We start from the raw sequence: 7,471 nt of genomic DNA on the forward strand, positions 1-7,471 counted from the left end.
GTCATACTGAAGTAAATATGGGGTCCAAAATGAAGACATTTACCTTCTTAATAGAATAGACACCGATCAACATAGGCTTACTCCCTGTGGCGTGTGATATTTCTGACAGAAGATAAGCAGTTTTGTGAAGCTAGGATTTGCTTAAATGAGAATAGCAATAGTAATTCTACAATACCAGGGGCGGAATTCTGTACACCGTACCGACGATTGTCGGTGTCGGTAAGCCGGTCCTACCGATAAGTCTCGGTACGAGCGATTCCGGTGACACGTTTTACCGACGATTGTCGTTCTACCACCGACAGTTGTCAGTAAACCCGTCGATACATACCGACGATTTCAAAACGCTCGGTAGGACCTACCGACAAATTTTTAGCAACATGGCGGACTTTTGTTTACACTTTTCGGCCTAAGCTGACGATTTTAAATCATAATCTACGACGCTAGATCCGTGGAAGCGCTCTAATTGTATGTTTTTTATAATAAAAATGATTGATTAAACACTTGAAACGTAAAATTTACATAGTGGGAGCAGTATTTAACTTAACCAATGTTACACGTATATTACATTATGCGTTCCAATATCGTAAGGTATTTTACATTAAAAATATTCCGTAATTTTAAGTATGTAACGTATTGCTTTGCTTTTTAATTACTCACAACAAGACACGATAGGTATCTATTGTTGATTCGTAAAGTTTGGATCCGAAATTAATTTATATTTTCAATAAAAACGAAAGCCTATTGATGCACTTTCAATGAAATATATACGTGGACATTTCGTTCACTTTCATATTAACTTCAATACCCTATGTGGGCATCTGAGAATGGGGTTTATAATGAAAATAACTCTCCTACCTTCGTAAGTACTCTTGAGAGCATCAGACAGCAACGACGAAATAGAAAAAGCATATTGCTACTATATTTTAGAAGAATATAAATGGCATCACTTAACTCCTCTCACTTTGACGTCGTTACCGGTGCACAAAACTTCCCGTAAAATTAATGCTGAATTTACTTCACCATACTAACCAAACACCGTACGGGACTTCAAGATAGATTTTTATTATTACTATAAGAGCACTGAGTAGGTACGTACCGTGTATTCCATCGGTAGAAAGGGGCAAATAAAAAGAATGATTGCACGAAACAAGGAAACATTTAATGAATTATTCATCATAAAACTACAAAAATTTCATTTCAACACGAGAAAACCTTCATACTTTCAACGGTATATCACAAATTAACACTGATCAGGCATATTTGGTCAAAGTCATATCAACGCAAAGTTTGAAATAACACACAAATGGTATCAAAATGCAAAAGTTAACACTTCCAAATAGATGTCGTAAAGTATGTCACTCAAGTTCACAATCACTACACTTGACGCGATGATACTGATGATACCTTCCGTGACATCCGCGGAATCTCGGTGTTTTTCTCAACGAATGTATTTTAAATAGCCCAAAATGTGAATTCAAGCGACAAAAATGTTTTCTAATTAAATAATTACCCTTGCGGAAGTATCGGACTTACGGCGAACAATGAGGCAAACGATGTAAACAAGCCGTGGCTCAAGATGAAGGTACATTGTTACAATACTAATAAAAATAATTTCGTCACTGCTAATCGCAAGAATACAATTATAATAAGCGTAGGTGAACAATTATGTAGCAGACAAAGTCCTCTTCAAGACAATTATACTTGAAAATTCCACCAAATGTTGCCGGTGTTCTTCTATCAACGACCGTTGAATCCTTGAATATAAAGGCTTTTTTACTTGGACTAGAAAAAATCCGATGGTAAATACAGCAAAATCTCGGAATACAAGCCACATCGCACCAACGGGAGTAAGAAATTGTGTTCGCACAGTGATTAAACATCGTAAATATTTCACAAAGCAGTGATCAACTCTTTTTAACTTCATCGCGGGCTGACGAATAACAGATGGCGTTTTCGGAGCCTCATTTGTTTAATGCAAACAAAGGAGAAATATGATTGGTCGAGGCGCCTAGCCTCGCGTGCGGGTGCCACTTTCGTACCGACAAAAGCATTACGTCACGAATTTGTCGGTTGCACCGACAATCTGTCGGAAGCGCCGTTTTGTGAATCACATTTCTATCGGTGCTACCGACGATCGTCGGTAGCTACCGACACCGACGATCATCGGTATCCGTGTACAGAATTCCGCCCCAGGCAAAAAGCATGGCTATGCTTTTTGCCTAGTATTGTAGAATTACTTAAGTGGCCCAACTGAAGGATACACAATTTAGAGAGACTACCCATAAGAACACATATTTACACTATCACAACTGAAGGTCATTCACCTCTGTTTTTAATATAGAAGAGCAACTAACTTACCAAGATATAGACTTTGGGTAGTTCGCAGTCTGTCACAGGAATGTATGTTTTAGTAATTAGTACACACCCTGCAAACTGCAAAGATCTCTTGTGTCAAAACCACCAAATTCTCTATTTTCACCTACGGTGTCTTTGAATAGGATCATTGATGTGGAATAAGTTTTCCTTACATTTCATTAACTCTTGCATATAGTTATATGGGAACTAAAAATTAAGGTCCTTTAGTTTGTTAGTTACTTGATTATATGTTGTAATATTATAATACACTGTTTTATATTTGCTTCACTTTTGATGAACTAGACTGGTATAAAGTTTGGTAAAACTACTTTCGTCTAACCAATTATTACAATTTTTTGTTTACATGTAAAATACATTTACAAATAATGATTTTGATAGATTTTATGCAGCATCTGAAATAATACCTGCTACTTAAGAGTACTACTTTTCTAGGTCAGAGCATCTTATGTCCTAAACTCTATTTATTTTATTTACCAATGACCAAATTAATACAATTTGAAAGCAAAAAAATTATCTCCTATGCCTAAACTATTTCGAAAAACAGGATGGCTGTTCAAATAACCATTATACTATTATTATACTTAAAACTGACATCGCGTGAAAATGGCACCTTCATTTCTATTTTATTGCACTTTCAATAACAGTTTATTGCATTTTGTAGTGTCTATTATTTATTTTCATATCGAGTTAGATGATGATAAAATGTAGTGAAACACAGTTATATGACAAACTACAGAATATTTTAAATAATTATGTAGTAAAACAATAATAAATTATGGAACGAGACATATAGTGGCAGATATGTAGCTTGCCTCTGCCCACTTGTAGTTTGCGGCCATGTAGAGTCCCAGCCAACTAGCAGCTGGCAAGTGGCTCACATGTTTTAAGCGGTAAGTGTCGGCAGAGCATTCAAACTGTGCATGGCATATAAGGTATGAATTTTGCCGTCTAAAATGCAAATTTTCGTAAAATATCATGAAAGTCCAGTCACCACATCTATCTTGCATTCATTTGCGCACATCGCATCCATATCGCTTTTGCGATATTCACGTGTCTTAAATGATGGTTACAGTAAAGAAATATTAAAAAAACTCAAATTTTGAAAAATAATTGTACTGACATTGTTAAACTTAAGAACCTGACAGCATAACATTGATCAAGGGTAAGTCCCATTATTAAAAAAACTTTTCAAAGCAAAGAAAATTGATTATAAACAACAATAACTCCTTCAAGGAACAATGAAACTACCAATGAACATAATGATTTGGATAAAGACCATAAAACAGTTCCTAGTTTCATACACAGATCTACTCATGAGAGCGTTTAATTCATTTAAAAAATCGTTACTAATGTATCCTTATATGGATACAACATTACGTTTCTTAGGTTTCTCTAATGAAATGAATCAAGTAGAGTTCCTTTACATTACTCAAATACACTTTGCTCAATTGAAGCTATATCACTTCTTATAACTGTATAAAACTGAAGTTAATGATTAAATTCTGTTAAGATAACTAGGAGATAACAATGCAGATTACAATTTTGAGGAAAGTATATTTGTAAAAATTATTTTATGTTAATGTCTGCTATGGCTGTTTAATGAAAGCATAGATAATTGATTTCAAATAAAAAATGGGATCTGCTGAGGCAACCTGGTAACACCATGAAGTATCTCTGACAGTCTCATGGAGACTTTGTGCAAGTGATGTCAAGAAAGAAGATGAAACCTTTTTTATTTGAAAGTACGCATTTAGATATGAATACTGTAGAAGGCTTTCGTCCATATAAGTCCGGGTTTGAGGGAAAAAAGCATTTAAAATTTAAAAATACGATCACATTGATTTTAGTTAAATAATTTGGCTGATTGTTTCAATGCCAGTTAGGCCTAGTGGTAGCCCACCGCACTTTCATTTTGAAAGATCACGGTCCAAGACTCGGAGAGAGTAAATTTTTTCCAGTCTGCCACCTCCAATTTTGTTATCTGTTCCATTCTCTTCAGATTAGTTGATTTCACACGATTTACATTTTTTTTACTTGACTGCTTCTTGAGAATAGGCCTATATTGACACTGATATCGTCAAGATTCATCCAAGCAGGAGTGGTAAAACTGTGGTGCTGGCATCAAAATGAAGGGAACTTATTTTAAGAGCCAAACATTTTAAACATACTATCTTTGAAGAGTTGCCCAGGTACCATGAGCGAGAAAGATATAAAATCAGGGAGAACGAAAATTGACAAGCTTGAAATGATAGAAAGATGGGTATACGATCGCTTTGTGGAAGCCAGGAACAGGAATGAACAGGTGATGATGTGGGCTTTACAAGAATAGGCTATTTCAGGGTGATTTCAGCACATATCTCCAGGATTTGAATTCTAAGCCAGTGCTTCATGGGTTGCATCTTTCAAGAAGAGACACTGAATCGTGCAATGCAAAAATAAATGTCAGCAAGCGAGCATCTGCTAAAGAAATAATGCACAAAGCAAAGTAACACACTCATACATCACAGAGTGTGATATTATAGCCTCAGGAAAGCTGCTCCCTAAAGTTTTTTGTGCATGCCATAATCTGGTGGTGATTTTGGAAAGACAGCCATTATAATTAAAATACTAGATATCCCAAAAATATACAAGGAAAGAAGACCTTCCCATTCATGTAGTTCATTCCAATCTTTACTCCAACAACTTTTCCATGCATTTCAAATTCATTAAACAAAATAGATCTATAAAATGAAATACATCCCATTCCCTATGCCATGAAGCTATTTGCAAAAAAGTTATCTGTACAAATAATAAGCATTTCCAAAAAAGTAGACCGAAAAAATATATCACGAGAATCAAAACATCACCTCATATTTTTAAGGCCTGTTTACACCACACAATAACATATGCAAGTTAATGTGTGAATGCATGAACAATGAATGCAAGGACCAAATCAGACAGATTCTATTTTCTATTCATGCATTCACGCAAGTTGGGTGTGTTACACAATGCATTCTTGTGTACATTTCTGGATTCATATATTTAGACAATAACTAGCACAAGTAAATTCATGGAGTTAACAGACCTTTAACCATGAACTGTAATGCAACAACCCCTACCGATTTAAAAAGCAATACAGTGTTTAATATCCCCAGCCACAAATATTACCATTCTTACATGGGAAAAACATCTCAATACATAAAAAATAGTATTTCACAGCGAGAAACGTCTCTTAAAATTTGGATACCTGTAGAAATGTACCCATTTTTACAGTGTAATAACGAAAAACCAAACTCTCAATAAATAAAAAACACACTTTTGTGTACATGATTTTTGATAGCACCAAAATCATGTATGCAAAATATTATTATTGAAGAATTGTATGAATGAACGGTTTATATAAGCAAAGACATAAAATATTTTCATAAACAGCTGACAAAGATAATTTTAGCAAATAATATTGTTATTAAATCAATCAGATATGTTACAAATATAAGAAAATGCATATATTTAATATTGTAACATTGCAACGAATAAGTACACTAAATAGCCAGGTTTGTACAATAAATATTCTTAATCTGTTCTAAACATTTTAGATCGATTTGTTGAAATATTTCATTGGATATATCTTCGTGCATTTCAAATTCAAAATGGTAAATAAACTTCTTGAAGTCCGCAAGTACGATTCTATAAATTATCTAAACTGTAAGTGCTGGAATTTAAAACCAAACAAGAGGCAAAAACCAAAAGAAATACATCGAAAACATATTCTACAAAAATTTTCACGATCATTGATATCTTTTTTTTGAGTTGGTCATTTGAATTTATGAATTCAAATGATTCACTTTTTCGGCTATGATTGAATTGTAAACACTTAGTTATATCAAAGCAAAAAAAAACGACTTCACTCGTCGCCATTGAGTAACCAACTGCGCGTTACCTAATGCCTCGTCAGGATTAACTAATTCAGAAGGACTATGTGGGACATTGGACTCTTTTCACTGCTCAGTCGATCATTGCACAAGAGCCTCTAGTACCATCTAATGTTGTTCATTAAAAAATTTAATACCCCATTAACTTTTGATGCCTAATCAAAGCGATTTTTAACAAACGTTGCACGTACCAGTTTGCTACAGTCATAAAGCATTATACTCACCCCGTCGTAGCAAATGATTCATCAAATACACAATTAAGTTACTTTTTAAAGTAACTGTTATAACCAGTTCAACCAACAAATACAAACATCTTGCTACATTTTTCATTCTCGTTGATATAAACTTAAAACTACTAATACCGGGCTACACGGTACATAATCACGAACAAGTTAATATCTGTTTGCGAGAATGATTTAACATCATGTGGAAGTTACACGAGGCATCCAATGAAAAAAAATATGAAGCACTCACCCTGAAGTAATTTCTGGACGAAAATTTTCTTAGTTCTGCGTCCGATTCATGACAAATATTTCTGAAATCGTAGAATTCGATGATCTTTTTCAAGCACAGTGGACATAAAGTGGCAGGCAGGCCATCTCCCATAGCAACCTAAGAAAGGAATGAAAACATATGCAAGAGATTTCAGACGTACCAAGGAAAATATGTACTCATAGAACGGAATAAAACAAGAGGTAAGGAAATCGATAACATGTAACCCGCCACTTACTTTTAAGTCGACTAAATCATATAAGGCATCCTCTACAGTTATCTGGCTTGCTACAATCGAAGTGAATATGTTATAATAATAATCATTTTTCTTCATGCAAAGTCTGCACGGGGTGCCCTCGGAATTCCTGTCTAAAGACTCTGAGTAATTCCCAGTGGTAGCACTCATGGTTTCACAGCAATAACTAATTCAGTCTCTAAACCAGTTCACTCCTCAAGAAAATCATCCACACAGCACTCAGTGATTACTAAATTCCAACTAAATTACGATCATTTCCATGAAGTACACCAATGCAAAAACATCAGACTTATTAAGATAAAGGGCGTGTTAAGCTCACATTTAAATATGACCTCAAAAAGAAATCACATCGCAGCAGAATAATCAGCAAATACTTCGACAAATTCCATGTTTATTGACGTTCTACAATATAACAGACCAGGGTAGAAAGGTTTAG

The sequence above is a fragment of the Ischnura elegans genome (genome assembly GCF_921293095.1).
Source record: "Ischnura elegans chromosome 13 unlocalized genomic scaffold, ioIscEleg1.1 SUPER_13_unloc_1, whole genome shotgun sequence".
Classification (NCBI taxonomy): domain Eukaryota; kingdom Metazoa; phylum Arthropoda; class Insecta; order Odonata; family Coenagrionidae; genus Ischnura; species Ischnura elegans.